We start from the raw sequence: 15,945 nt of genomic DNA on the forward strand, positions 1-15,945 counted from the left end.
CCAGCATGATAAATATGACAGTAATTTTATTGTCTTTATTGAGAGGACTGCCTGTGAGCTTATAGAAAAATTTGTATCAAGCAAGGTCTATGCAACTGTTCATCCTGCCTGCGGTTCTTAAAGCAAAAACGAATTGTCTTTTCTTTACGCTAACTTACGTGTAGTATCTTTCCAAATTTATCTTTCAGGGCCTGGAACAATCTTCCATACATTTACCCTGAAGCTGCTCTGCATGAAAAATGTGAACAGAAGGGAAGGATGTGTCCCTCTGAACAGATACAGTCCCAGAGAAGAGTCTAAAGAACAACACAGCAATAAAACATTTAGAAAGAAAAAAATCATTTCTAAAATATGGGATTTGAGGCAATATTTAAAAACACAACAGCAAGCTTCAACAAAGGTGAAAAATTGTGATTTATTTCAGACCCTGACCGCTGACAATAACATTCCTCATAGACACAGGTCATGGTCACAAGACAAACAGTGGTGACTCCTAAAGAGATGCGGAATATTAAACATCAAATTTTCTTATTAGTAAATAATGTTCAGTGATTTGCCTTTTTAAAAAATAAACTCCAGAATATGCCTCCAAGTGGCTCCTTTTGTCTCATTTGTGCATCACCGTGTACTACCTATAGCAGTTTTACTTGTAACATTTCAATGAATCGAAAAAAAAAAAAAAGGACAGATGTTTCTTATTTTCCTCTATGTGCATGAAAACATAGAAATGTATTGTGGAATCTGGCACTGGCTCATTCTTGAAGTAGATTTACCACATGTCCCAGTCACAAAACAGCAACACATAGTATAATGTTTCTGGAAAGAATCTTGCTGCAATAAAGTGGATCACAGAAAGTTTGCAATCTCTGAATTCTACCTAGAATATAAAACACCAAAAAATTCCCATAATTGAGTATTTGAAATTGGAACCAATTCACGAGCCAGGGTGGAGGCAAAGAGGAGGGGGTGGGAGTTAGTGGTACTTTACAGGAAAAGGCATTCCTGTTCAAAAATCACTACAAACTGCTGACCACAACAAGTTTTTACAATCACACAGAACATCTTTTGCAATCAGTGAAATATATCCAGTGAACGTACTATTTGGAGAAAACATTAATAAATTCATAAATCCAAAGGACTAGCACAAGTATCCAATTTGATATGCCTTACTACACAGGTGAGAAGGCTGCCCTGAATTAATGGCATTTTGAACTAAACATATCCATTTTAGTTAAAAATCCACTTGTGGTTTCAGAAACCCTCAGTTTCTGATGAGGAATGTACTATAAAACTCAGTAAGTCACCTGGTTAACAGCTTGTTGTATGTCACAGGGTGTGTGTCAAGCCTTGAGGGTTTTACTGCCCAGGGAAGTGCTTACAATCTTCAGATTCCCTTTATCCCCTTTTTCAAAAGCTGAGCAGCTTGGTCAGAATCTTTCAGGACACACACACCTTCAGTCCCAGACTAAAATGTCTCTCACACCGATGGCATACTTGCCGTGGACTGAAACCCCCAGAGCAATCCCTGAATCCACACTCATAAAGCCCCATCAGTACTTCTGGCCACACTGCCACTTTGGGAGTGCATGAGTAAATAAATAAAACAGAAGTATCCCTTGTCTCTTTTCCAGTTGTTGTTCATAAGACCCAGCATGTTTCTTGCGCATTCACAGACCACTTTTCCCAGAGACAAGGAGCTGAGGAGCACACAGCCTGTCCAGAGCAGCATGTGTGCTGACAAAACATCTGCTCCCACCTTGCTTGACCAAATGACCCATCAAGGAACCCTGGACAAGTCACCCTAAGCCTTGGCAACTTATTTTATCTCACCTTAAAGATAAAACTTGGGGATCCGCAGCAGGGACAAGGACAGGGGAGTGACTTGTGCAGACAAGCTCAGGAAGCTGAGGGCAGATTTCAACTTGTCCCTCTCTCTAATTAAGTGACCAAGTCAAGGCAGTGTGAAGTGTTCAGGATGTCACTGCCTGGAGGGGTGACTGGGTGACAGCTGGTACTGACTAGCAGGATGCTGCCCCACCTGTCAGGCTTCAAGGAGATGCGTCTGGTTCTTCCTTCAGGGGAAGGATCTAGCAATTCAGGAGTGGGGCACTACCTCCTGTGGCTGCTCCAAGCACAGCTCTACCCAAGAAGGAAGCTTCACCAAGTTTCAAAGGCTACTGGGAAGTTCCTTGTGCTGTGTCACTAAATACAAACTTTCTCCTGAATCTGATTTTGCCCTCAACCCAGCAACAACATGTTCAGAAAATTCATGTTAGGAATGGTAAAGAAATTATCAAACAATTTTTAAAAATCAGAAATGTAGACAAACAGAGTAGTAACAGAGGAAGAGGAGGACAGTATTTTTTACATGGCTTCTGGATGACAGATCTAGCACAGGGAAGCTGCTAGCAAGTTTAATTTTCCCTGTTTTTCTACACATCTTCCCTTCTGTCTTTCTTATGTAGAGTGACAGCTTCTTGGTAATTTGTAATTATGTATATCTATGTATTCTGTAATTATATATATTGTTGTAATTTGTTTTATATAAAGCTACTTTGCATATTACAGCCAAAGTCCTCCAAGATACAAATGAATAGAAGCACTTTCGACACAATTCAAATCCCCCAGGCTTCCAAGAAATACAGAAATAAAGGGAACCGGCAGTATCAACAATGACGACAAAGCTAAAACAGGATGTAGGATGACATTTCCTAAAAGTCAACAGTCATCCTCAGGATCAGTGCAACCCTTTGTCCACTCCTCATCTGTGGCAGGCTCCAGAGGAGATGGTGAGAGCAAATGCACGTCCGTGGGGCTGTTCATTATCAAACACCTGGAATGCCAATGTAAACACCTTGCATTCATTCCTGCTTTGCCTCTAAAGATTTTGCCAACATTAATAATAATGCTGCTACTCATGGAGCTTTTGTAAGGGTTAATTTGCTGTGGTCATTAGAGTCCACTGCTCTTTACCACAGTCATGCAATAACATACTTGCTGTACTCACCCAAACAAACAAGAAAAAAAACGAAACAAGAAAAAGAAGCCAGTTCAGTACATTAACGTTTGCTTACGGGAATCCAGTGACTTTTTCTCTATGTGTTCTGGTGATGATATGTACTCACATACTACAGAGTCTTAAAAACTGCCACTGCTCTAATCTTCGTATGCCCACATCTCATCACAACATTTGCCAATCTACCATCTCTTTCATGAGGGCAATCTCAGTGCAAGCTGATGTACCAAGCAGTACTGCTACTGGCAACCCTATGAACACCTCTTTCCCCTGAGTATGGTTCACCCCATCCTCTGAGCCTCTTCCAGAGGTCTATGAAAAGACAGCAGCTTGCCTGTCACTTTGTTTTCTAATTATAACAGAGAATCCAAGCTTTGGCCTGACAAGTCCATAAGGAAAGGCTAGCTTTTTTCAAATCCTCATGAATTAATTGCTTGGTATGCAGCACTGGTGCATGAAGAAGCAGGCTGGGATTGGCCTCTAAATTAAAGTTCCCTGTCCTTCTCTCCATTACTGTCTCATCAACATGCCTCATTATGCTCCACATATTCCTCCTCTTCACCCTTTTTTGACACAAAGACCATTTCTCCTACTTCAGCGATGAAAATTGACAGCTTTTACCTGAGAGTTAGTCCTTCCCTTCAGTGCTTGGTAGTAGTCCCTCTTCTTTTCCAGTCTCTTTCTATTTTCCCAGCCCTCCCCCAATGTCCTCAGCCTTCTCCCCAGCTTCTGAGAAATACAAGGCATAGAGAGACCACAGCCCAGCATCATCCCTGGCTCCTCTGCAAAGGAAACAAAGCTCCTTCTTCAGGCAGTTCCTAAATTTAGCTGGGATGAATCTGGGATTAGACCATCAAAGAAGGGAATAAAACCAAGGCGTATCAAGTATTAGGCTGGAGTCTTAACACCATCCGCTACATCATGCTGGGGATCGCTGCTATTCAAAATGACACTGATAAAGACCAGCACTGAAATCAAAGCAAGTAGAGATCAGACCTTCTAAAAGGACAGTATTTAGCATACATCATCACTTCCACTCTACTTTTTGGCAATTTTTTTTTTAAGTTTTTTTAGGGAGAGTAATATTTGTATTAAACCTGATGTTGTCAGTCTAGTGCTGAAGCAGTGTGTAGCTTCCCATGTGCACATGCAGGGGAGTGCCACCCCCTTCCCCTCATGGTCCTGACCGGCACTTTACAAGGTAACTTCATGCCCCAGGCTGCCATGGCATGCTGCAGTGCAAATGGACCCTGTGTTTTGCTGCATGACGGTGTTTAATCAAGTCTGTGAGCAGCTGGACAGGCAGACAGCTCTCCATGAGTCACGGATGCTTGTGCTCAGGGAGCTGTGCCTAATGGAGGTAATTGCATAACTTTGGAAAGAGCAGAGGAGCCAAGGCACACCCCTGGGTAAATGGTGCCTGATGTATGCTTAATTATAGGTAACATGCCTGGCATGTTGTATATGATCTCAGAAATCAGAGACGGAAAAGACCTGCTACATAACCTAACCACAGCCACGGTGAAGAATGTCTCCCTTCCTGTTGGAGGCAGTGAGCCTTTCACTGCTTTCCTTCACAGGAACAGTCCACATTATTTACCATGCTCCCACTTCTTGCTGTCTCTTTTCATTATCTTTCATTATTCTTTGAGTCAGCCCATTTCCAGCAGTTAAGGGCTCCTTACAGACTCCACCTCCCACCTGCTTCGTGCTTTACCGAGCACACTGACTTGTATCCATCCCTCAAAACAGGGAGTGGAGGTGGCTGTGGAGAGCTCTGACCTCCCCACAGCCACAGGTGGTTCCTGCTCCTTACAACAGGTTTGAGGTACTCATCCACAAGGCCATGGCCCAGGACAGGAGGCTTAACCCTGGCACCACAGACATTAAAATTCTTTCCCTCCTTCTGCTGCCTGTGCCATTCATACCTGCCCATCTAAGGCACCTTCCACTTGTTTGCTGATTTCTTTCTGCTCTGCTTGCTGTGTGACAGATATCCTGAAGCAAAAGAATAAGAAATACAAAAGGATTGCTCTCTTTCCACTTTTTATTTTTCTTCTCACTGATGTTTACACATTTTGGTGGTGCTTGCTCTGGGGTTCTTATATTTCTGCAGCATCACTGGTACAGCAGATCCCAAACAGGACCCTGCATGCACAGTGCTAATCCCAACTCACAGCCTTGTTCCCTGTTATTATCTGCTGAGCACTGATGTGAGGTGCGTCACCACGGGAAGTTCTTCCAAAATTTTCTGTCTGGTAAGCGAAGAAACACCTCATGCATACAACAGGGAGTTCAGATGTGCATTTCTCCACAACAGAGTCAACAGATTCTGCTATTTACTTATTTTTTTTTTTACCCTGGGATGGCTTCTATGCACTTTTGACCTGCTCTGGGTTTGAGCAGCAATTGTCTTTTCATGAAATGGAAGTACATACAGCATCAATGATGCATTTATTTAAGTATAAAATACCAGCAACTTCAGTGATTTATCTCCTCTTCTATGCATTCAGCTCTGGAGATAAACAACAGTGAAAAGAAAGGAATGGGTCTGAAACTCAGAAAAGAGCCTCCTGTGTTGTGGTGACAGGTTCCTAAGCAAGCTGAGGCCGCCAGCCAGCTCAGGAGTGATGCAAGTTTTCAGACTTGTAGCTATAGTCTTTTAGTGGAGCTCTTCAAGCATTTTCAGGAAAGCAACATTTTTACAAAGAGGTTAAAAAAGAAAAAAATATAATTTTTTTGTTAAATGCAGAAAAACTCTAGGTAAGAAAGTATTTGAGCAAAGCCTAAACTTTTGTACAACACTGCAGAAATACCTTGGTGCTATGATTTGGGACCACCCCATTTCTCTCTGACAGGGTTCCTTGGAAAAGATACCTGTGTCATCCCATCAAATTTGCTCATTACTTATTGCTATTTTGTGGTTCTGGCACAAGACATGGGGAGAGGTGCCTGGTTTCCTGAAGAAGGGCTTGGTGTACCCTGGTGGGACACATCACTGGCTGCCAGGCTGGAGGCAGCTACACAAGAAAGGGTCTGGGGGGCTCCAGGGATGGTAACAGGATGTTAATGAACTAAATGAGAACCTTTTTTTCCCAGAAGTCCTGATATCTAAAAGATAACACTTATAGCTGTGAATCAAATGAAAACAATCTTTGCTCCCAAAGAGAAAATCTTTTAAAAAAAGGAAGACCCATAATCCAGAACAAGTCAGAGACATCCAAAGATCCAAAGTAAAGCTTTAAAAAAAAGGAAAAATCACTGCATAATTTAGACCAATTAGTGTCATTGCATTATTTTTAGTCTGCAGCCCAAAACAAGGTCCTGGCTGCCTAATAAGAAATAGCTATTTTGCTTCTGAAATTTATCATCCTATCGGAATTTAATTGAAGCTGAAATTTTATAAGTCAAACAAAGGCATATTTGGGCAAAAACTATCTGAGAATCTTCTATGTCACTGTGATATGACTGTTCATTCTGAGGAATAAAAAGTGATACAAAAAAACCTCCTAAATGATGCTTTAAAAAGACAGAAGTAAACTTGTGAGCATCTGCTCTGGACTAACACCAAAGAAGCAGAAGCAGCTAAATAAAATATTTATTAAATGTGGTTCAAAAATTTATTTCAGAACTTAACGGTAAAAGGTTATTCATCCTTTCTGCTCCTGAAAAATTTTCACCTAAAATGGCCAAAATTTTTGCAGTTGAAGAAATAAGAAATATTTTTAATCTAAACTAAATGAGAAGAGGAATGTTGTCATTCTTGCACATAATTTAGGTTTCAGAGGAACGTCATATACTTCACACAAGAGAGTGTTTTCTTTTCTTTGTGAAGAAGAGATGGTAATTCCTCATGGCAATTCCTCATGGCAATTATGTGCTTGCAGTGCGCCACATGAACTAAAGATCTGCTGGAGATCATCTTTTCCAGGGAAACACAGATCTCAGGTACCCAAAGAGAAATTTCCATGAATGTTGGTGGCATCTTTACAGTCAAAGTGTTTATGCTTTGGTCAAATGCTTTAGCCTTTGGACGGATGAATAAATAAACAGCACTTCCGAATATGAGATGAATATTCACTTTTTTCTAAAAGAAAAAATATCCCCACAAATAACATATTTTACAAAATAAGTGAACCCTTAAATCAGCAACCTTGAAAATACATTTATCAAAAACTTTTTTGTGTGAAAATACGTTTTCTAGAAAAACACACCTCTAAATGGCAGAGCAGTTCCTTCTAAAATGTAGCCCAGAATCTGTGCTTGGAAGTGCTGCTCTGATTTAGGACATCAGGAAACAAAGTGGCTTCCACTGTTGGGAAGAGAAACTCCTTCGAGGGAGCTTTGGCAAACTGATGCTTGATTTCTGCCATCCTCCTGTGTCCCCAGTTTGCTGGGAGGTGGAGACAGCAGCCTGTGCTTCATTCTGATAAACACTTTAGAGCCCTGTTTACCCAATATTGAACTTCTGGGGACTGTTATTTAATAAAATCCCATTCATTTAGATAGGAAAAGCTGTTGCAGCTGCTCTTCAACTTCACAGGGGTATCTAAAATTTCCATGTAAAACTTTTTTCCTCCAAAGCCATGGAATTCCCATTATGAGCTATCCAATGCCAGAGTCAGTCTAAACGGAAACTGTAACTATCAAATGCAGTTGAAAATAAAAAGATAAAAGGAAAATGTTTTGTGCTGATGCTCTTTCCAGGATCCTCAAGAAAAATGAATGAAATTCATAGTCTTCTGGCACTTGCAGCAGGTCTAACCTGGAACCATCATGCTTATTAAAGCCTTGCCAGGAATATTTTCAGGTTTTGACTATTTCATCTGAAAAAAATGCTGAATTCTCTGGGACACTGACTCCAATGCTTTGCCATTTCTACGTGCTGTGAACGCATACATTATTTTCTGATCCAGGGCTGCATCTTGACATATGGAAGCTCTTAACTTCCCAAGCTCTAAAGTAGATGAGCATAGTTTATGCTTCTGCAAAAGTCCTTTAAATGACACATTCTAACATTTTTGTGTTTCTGAACAAAAACCAAAACACACTGAGCAAAAATTGGGTTATTAACTGGAGTCATTAAAATGCCAGGCATAATACACCTCAAAGGGGAAAAAGAAACAATCTGGAACCGCAATACTGACATTAATTTGTTTTGAACCTTTGTAATATCCAGCATTGCCCAAGAACAAATCTGCAAAGAAACTATAAGAAGTTCCCCTTTTAGATAAAATGTATACATAACTCCTTCAGGAAGAACAAAATCTGCTCTGTAAATTTGAGGTCAGTACTGATAGAAGTCGAGAGGCTGCCTTGTGTCAGGGGCTTGGTGCTGTCAGTGGGGCTGTATCAGGTGGGCAGGGAGGTGCCTGGCCAGCATCCCGTGCCCTGGGGAAGGGGAGGTCAGGGAAGAGTGCCCAGGCTCCCGTCTGCTTCCCTGTGCCCCCAAGATGGACACCAACGTTGGCACTCAGCTGGTGACTTTGCAGCCTTGTCACAGAATTTATACCCAGGAGCTATATCCCTCCTCCCCAAAGAGAAAGCTTTTCCCAGCATTTATCCTGATCTTTATTGGCTGAAATTAAAGTCATTCATTTATGTCCTTTCTATAGATGCCAAGGAGAACAGAGCAGCCCCAATAACATTTATACCTTCTTTAAGACTGCAGCCTGGTCCTGTGCCACTGCCGTTTTTAGTACAACAGTAGGTTTAATTCTTCCATCCTCCCTTCAGCGATCACAGGCCTCAGACCCATGACCTCTCCCACTACTGCCCTCTGGACTAACTCCAGTTTCTCCAGACCCTCTGGAAATGCATACTGCAGCTGAGGCACTATCCATGGGGAGCCGGACAGAAGGGTAACTTCACATTTCTTGCGGACTATTGCCTTTTTATAAAGGCAATGGACGTGTGCTTTTTTTTTGGCAGTGCCACTCTACTGACTCCCAGGCAGCCTCCAGAGCCCACTCTCTGGGTGCACCACCTCTCATGCAGCCACCTCTCACCCCACATCTGAATGGTCCTGCCCGACTGACTGCTGCCGTGGGCAATTCTTTCCTCATCATTATCACACTAGATGAAAGAATCTTGGGGTACCCCTGAAAATCTATTCCACAGCACTTCATTAAATTATTTTTCTTCAAAAATAAAATATAAAATGTAATTGTCAGCAGATGGCAGCCCAGCAGATAGCATGGGCATGGTTCAGAGCCCATGCCACCAAGGTGTCCATCTTCTCTCTCTGCTTTTTAGGGAGGGAGAAATGTTGATCCAGAGGTGGTTTTCTGGGTGAGCTGCTGCAGAGAATTCAGCTCTGGGATAGAGCTTTGCAGAGAGTGGCTCACCAGCTCACATCCCTTCTCCCCTGATTCCAGGGGGAAACTGGGCTCAGCATGCCTGCAGCAAGGCTACCCGAGCATAAAGTCCATTTCTAGCATCACCCCCTTTGCAAACAGGCTTTCCTAGCATCACCCCCTTTGCAAACAGGCTTTCCTCTGTAGCTGTCTCTGCTCATCTGGAATCAATCTAAGGCCATGATGAAATACATGCTCTCCACACGGGGAGGTGGGAATTTTGCCTGGGGGTCCCTGCACACACACAGACACACAGACACACACACAGATACACACCCACCCCCTCTGCCATGGGAGTCACTGGCTGGGGTCAGGCTCTCAGCTGACCCCAGGACCATGGTGCAGAGAGGGCAGCAGCACAACCCCCTCCACAGACTTGCTGTCCTTTCCAGCCCTACAGGGATGATGAGATTTGGGGAGCAATAAGCCTCCTTTCTCCAAGTGGTGTTGCTCAAACAAACACCACACAAGATGGGACTTTCTGTTCTTATTTGTTACATCCTTTCACAGTACATGGGAGATGCTTGAGCAGTAAATCTAATTCCATCAGGTGTTTGTTTATCATACACTCCAGAAGGAGCCTAGGCTCTTGAATAAACATGTATTGGTCTAAGTGGAGCTGTTTTTTTCAAAATGCCTCTATAGCTTTTCTTTCCCTGTGATCTGTGCAAAAAGGCATGTTTATAAACAAATTGCTAGATCTATTTATACTATAGCTCAGGACACTTAGACAGTAGCATCTCAGAGACTTTTGAGCAGGCCGTAAATGGGTCTGGAAGTTGATCTGACAGGAAATAAAAGCTAAAATTTTTTCTCTAAAAACCAGCAGATAACATTAACAAGCAGGAATGAATAAATGCATGGAATCCAGATCAAACCATTGGATGGAGCAATCTGTGTGCTAAAATATCCTCTGTCAACTGAAAGAGATTCACATTTACAGAAGAAAAACAACAGCATATTTCAATCATACAAGAACAGAAGTGGAGCAGAGTTACCAAAATCCCCAGCAGGATCTCATGCTTAGCAAGAGAAAATTTCATGGTGAGCAATATACAAAATAATAAAATAAAAGCCAAGACTAATAAATTACTTGAATCCATAGACATATTTTCTGGATGACTGGTTGGGAAGGTTAGCATGATTTCCATAGTTTGTTCTAGAAGAAATCTTGATTAGATCTGTGCATACAGATCTTTATCACATATGTGAACTGCAAGTTTTACCATGACTCTAAAAGTAAATAGCAGATGCAGGACGGAAATCATCCAAATCAAAGATGGAAACAAATAGTCTTGCAGCAGTACAGTTGTTAGTGCCTCTGGAGGGGTACAGCTACATTGAAATACAAAAAAAGAAATACAAATGTAGCAATTTTTTATCCTGGTAATGTGTCAGATAAACAGTTCCTACCAAGTTCATGCAACCAAGACAACTAGGGGAGGGAGAGCCTGCAGCACCTGGATGACTAGTATTAGACATAATGGAGAGGAAGAAACAGCCATAAAATGTTAGCACACTGCAGCTCCTGAGCCGCCTGTGTGCACAATCCGTTTGCAGCCCGAGCAGCGCTGGCAAAGCCTCTGGAGGAAGCAGTGCTCCGCAGACGGCTTTGCAACACCACCTCCAGGAAGTCATCAATCAGCCTGGGGAGAGCTGCGCTGAGATTCTGCCCAGATGAGAGGTTATCAGCAGAAATAATGCTCCTGCTGACAAAAATGGAACCAAAAATAGAAGTTTGAATACCTAATCAAACCGCAATCTTGTTGTGTTCAGCAGGGAAACTCAACAGCCTGTGCAAGCTGGATGTCCCTGACCTCCTTCTGAAGGTCCTGTGGAGACACAGCCGTGGTGGTGGTAGCGTTTCAACATGTCAAGATGACACACCAGAAAAAAATAAGTGAGCTCTTACATGAGCTAGGCAGTTTTGACTGGAAATGAAGTGACTCACACCCAAGTAATAAGCAAAGACACCCCCATGGGGTCAGAGTGAGGATCCTGCCTAGCACTCTGCTCTGGCCCCACAGGAGGTGTCTGGGAATGAGCACAAGAGCAAAACACCTGCAGAATGATGCTTTCCTGCTTCATTCCCCACATCACCTGTGAATGAAGAGCCTTAACCAAAGATTCCCATCCTCCTTGACAGAGAATCAGTGCAACTGAACTGTCAATTCAAAGCACTGAAGGCACTGTAAGTAATACTACTCTCAGTGAGGGAGTACACATCTGGATAGAGGAGAGCAAATAAAACAAGAGACAGCTGAGATGTGAAGTAAAAAGGTGTGAATCCCTTCAGTCCACCTCAAACCACAAGGGAGTTATAAAGCACGTAGATAATGGGGCTCCAGGCTCCTGCTGTCTAAAGTATCTGACAGCCAGGAATGTTGGCAAGAAAATGGAAGATTTTATTTTCTGGCATAATCACACTGTCTGGATCAGGGTTTCAAAGTCAAATACAGTTTTGCATGACAAGGTCTATTTTTCTCCAGTCATGAATGTTGCACTCCTTGTTTTTCACACATGTCAAGTCCAGGGATGAACTGTGGGGATCATATCTAACTGGCAGCAGCTACTAGGATGTTGTGGGGTTCCTAGCTAGAGAGAGTCCTCCCCTTCCCTCAGAATGGCTAGCTGCCACCTAACAAATCTAGGGTTAGAAAAACAGCCCCCTGTGGGGTTGAGGTAAAAGGAATATTTTTCCTTTTGACACCATCAACTGATACATGCACAAACTGACAATCTTTGGAGTCATAAAACCATACATGGAAATCAAACAACAAAAAAGAAGTCTACATCATATCTCTATGAATTTAGAGCAATTAAAAACATAAAAACCCATTAACATTTACATTAGCATTTACAACCCAAATCTTTATAAAAGAGATAATCCTCATTCTCATACATGTCATATTCTTCAGGAATGTTGCCATATAGTGGAATATTATTTTTCATATATTCTTACTATAGGTTTAGTTACTAAACAAGGAGATGTCTATTAAGTTTCCATGTGGAAAAAGTGTGTAGCTTCTCTGATGATGAAGACTCTTTCTACTTCCATAGTCTGAAAGATGAATGATAAAATACTTCTTTTTCAAAAGAACAACAGTAGCTTTTGCTGGTCCTAGCAAATCATAAAAATATCCTACATAAAAATATCCTACAGTGCCTTTTATACATCTACTATCCCTGAAGAGCTAAGTATGTTCTTGCTGTGATGGATAAGAACACAAAATGAGCATATCTGTTGGAAATCTATCTTCAGAGGATGAGCACAGGTGCTGCACATCTGGCTGTGCACCTAGTGGTAAATATTTGAAAGTGCTCAGGAAAATAAAGGAAGCTGAGATCTTAAACAGGAAGAGAAAGTATAAAAGGGTCAGTAAGGGGCTAGCAAGGAATTCTGCTTGCAATGTGAAAATGAAAACACCACCAAGAGAATCCAGACTAAGAAATGGAAACTCATCAAACTTATTCCGCTGAAAGGAAGTTAGAAGTCCGTGTCATCCCAGGAAGCAGGAGGCTCCGTGGCTTCAAGACACAGTGTCTCATTAGATAAGTTTTTCTAATTCTTATCTCTGTTTCAGTGTTCTCACCACTTCTCCTACTTGTACTATGATGTATGATATCATCTGCAAGGTCACTGACCAGCCATTTTGGACCAATTTCCTTACAAGCTGACTCCAGATCAGTTGCAGATGACTAGTTTGTTTGTGCCAGTGATGCTGAGCATTTGAAATTGTTTTATCACGCAGACAATTGCTTTGTTTCTGTGGAAGGAGAAACTTCAACTACTCCTTTTCATCAGAAATCAGGAATGCATGTTTTTGTCAATACAAATATTGTAAATTTATATGTCTATGAAGATTTCAATGCACTACAGCATTTCTAGGCCATTTATGGAGCCTGACAACTTTGCAAAAATATTAATGTTAACTGTAATATATAATCCCAGAGAGAGATCATAAAATCATCTCTCAGTTGTGATAAAAGTTTGATAAAATATCAATTTTTTCCTCTGCTGGTCAGCTATTTTCAATGTTAAGAGGTTACCCAGCTGATTCTTACACCACCACTCCAGCAAGGCTGGCAAATGCTCTGTTTCTCTTCTTAGATCTGAGCTGTAGGTTGTGTGTCTCCTGTAGGAAACCTGTTCCCAGAAAAATGTGGTACAAGCATACATTTTCTTTACTATGTCCTTATGGTGCTTGGAATTGTTTCCTTATCTGTTACCTATTTTTATTTTGTGGGGCAATTTTTAGTGTTTTTAGTGGGGACTGTTATACTCTTACTTTGATTGCTCAACATAAATCTTTTCAGATTTACTTTGTTTGAGACTAGATTTTAACAGCAATACTAAAATTGTTTTTACCTCAGGCAGTCTATTTAACTATTCAGTATAGAAAATCTCACTTTTTTTTTTTTTTTGTGAAAAGAAAAAAGATATTTCTACTCTAAGTACATAGCACAGATTTGCCCCCATCCAGAACACTATTTCTTAAAACGAACTATCCATGAAAACAGATAGGTTTAAATTACAGAGAAAATGCTCTGCAAACTGATCAGTGTTGCAAAAGCAGAAATAGCTCAGGAGACCTGGAAAGACTCCAGTTCCACAGCATACATCCATTCCCCCAGTCCCCAGCCATTCAGTCTTCCTGTCATCCTCCCTCCTTTTGGGAAATTGCTACATTTTTGTTTAATGCAAGACTAAAAATCTGTCCAGAAATGGATGTGTTAATAGGGAGGAAGAAACAAGCCATTCTTTTATGATTTCCAGTAGGAGAATCACATTGCAGAGCCTGTACTGAGTTTTTCCTTGTAGTCCCTATCATAAATTTTGTTACATACATAAATTTGGGACAGCATTTTTAAGTAACAGATAACCACAGAGCGTATCATCCAGTGCATTCCCTTGCCTGCTCATGAAGAGAGTTGACAACACAGCACAGTGTTTCTGTCTGTCGTTTTGGTGAGATGAATCCAAACCCAACCATTTTCTGTTCCATCTAGGGCCAGGAAACTCAGAGCCTGTCCTGGAAGTACAGCCATTTTAGACGCAGAGGAAGACTTCTTCAGCAACTGTGGAAGAGCCTGGATTACTCTGCAGCACATAAGGTTTAGGCTTTCGTTTTCCAAAACCTTTCCTGCCACGAAACACTGCACAATGGACTCACCTATTTCAGGCACAGATTTCCTTCTGCCTTCTGTTTGCAGAGGTCTGCTCGGGGACAGGAGATGAAGCAGAGCTAAATTCCTGTCCCTTCTCTCCTCACCAGCCGATGCAGGCAGCCAGGGTCACAGGGGACAGCTCATCTAGGCCACCACCCAGGCCCAATACTATATTTCAGGCTGCATATCATTATTTGGAGAAATGGTTTTCACAAAATAGGGTAGTCCTGTGACCTCAGAAGTATTTGTAGGGAAAGCTCTATGCTGTGTGTGCTTCTTGTAGAATGGCGAACCCTGAATCACATTTATCATGAGTCAACATCAATAACACTGCTGATGGCCTGAAGATTGTGCCAGATGAAGTGCTACATAGTGCATGTCCTGATCTACCTGTCCCTGAAGTTTCTTCTGGCTACCATTCAGTCATCAAATCATAGAATAGTTTGAGTTGGAAGGAACCTTAAAGATCATCTAGTTCCAAACCCTCTGCTGTGGGGAGGGACACCTTTCACTAGACCAAGTTACTCAGAGGTTCAACCTGGTCTTGTGGACCTCCATGGACAGGGAGTCCACAACCTCTCTGGGCAACCTGTTCCAGAGTCTCACCACCCTCACAGTAAAGCATTTATTTGCAATATCTAATCTAAACCTACCCTCCTTAGCTTAAGGGCATTCCCCTTTGTTATATCACCATATGCCTTTGTGAAAAGCTCCTCTACAGCCTTGTTGCAATCCCTCTCAACTACTAGAAGGTGTTGTAAGGTCTCACTGGAGCCTTATCTCCTGGCTGAAAAGCCTGGTTCTCACAGCCTGTCTTCATAGAGGTGGTGCTCCAGCCCTGTGCTCAACATAGTGGCTCTCCTCTGGACTCATTCCCACAACAGGTCAGTGTCTTCCTGGTGCTGGAGGCCCCAGATCTGGATGCACTGCCCAGATGGGGTCTCACAAGGACAGAGTAGAGGGGGAGGATTACCTCCCTTGACCTTTGGTCTCCCTAGTCCTCTCCTTACACACAGGTCTCAGGCCAGTGGTACCTAAAATGTGCTCCTAGGAAGTATAAGACAGAAGGCATGGGGAAAACTAGGATGACAAGAAAAAGCAGATCAGATGGTGACTTCCCACCTGACCTCCCTAGGTCAGAAGGAAGCTCTGTGCTGTGGTAGTGGGTGGCAGAACTGTACAGGATCTGTTCCTCTGAGGTTTTTCTTGCCTTCCCCTCCTAATGACATTAAAGTAGATCTAACTCAACAGTTCCTCCCTCTTCCCCTCCCCTCTGTGGCTGTGTTTGGCAGCAAGGTTCAGCACAGAGGTGAGCGTCAGCCCTGGGAAATCCTGTCTTGTGGTCTATTATGAAGGATTGCTCCGCTGCAGGTAGGCAAGGAGAGCCACACAACAACACTTCCA

At 42.2% G+C, this 15,945-nt stretch overlaps 1 protein-coding gene across 2 annotated transcripts in view; it reads right to left on the minus strand.

Annotated features, from left to right (window-relative positions):
* LNX1 (ligand of numb-protein X 1) overlaps positions 1 to 15,945 on the minus strand; it is a 243,102-nt gene that overhangs the window by 140,593 nt on the left and 86,564 nt on the right. The gene's annotated exons all lie outside the window — the stretch shown is intronic.

Source organism: Prinia subflava, chromosome 7 (genome assembly GCF_021018805.1).
Source record: "Prinia subflava isolate CZ2003 ecotype Zambia chromosome 7, Cam_Psub_1.2, whole genome shotgun sequence".
Classification (NCBI taxonomy): Eukaryota; Metazoa; Chordata; class Aves; order Passeriformes; family Cisticolidae; genus Prinia; species Prinia subflava.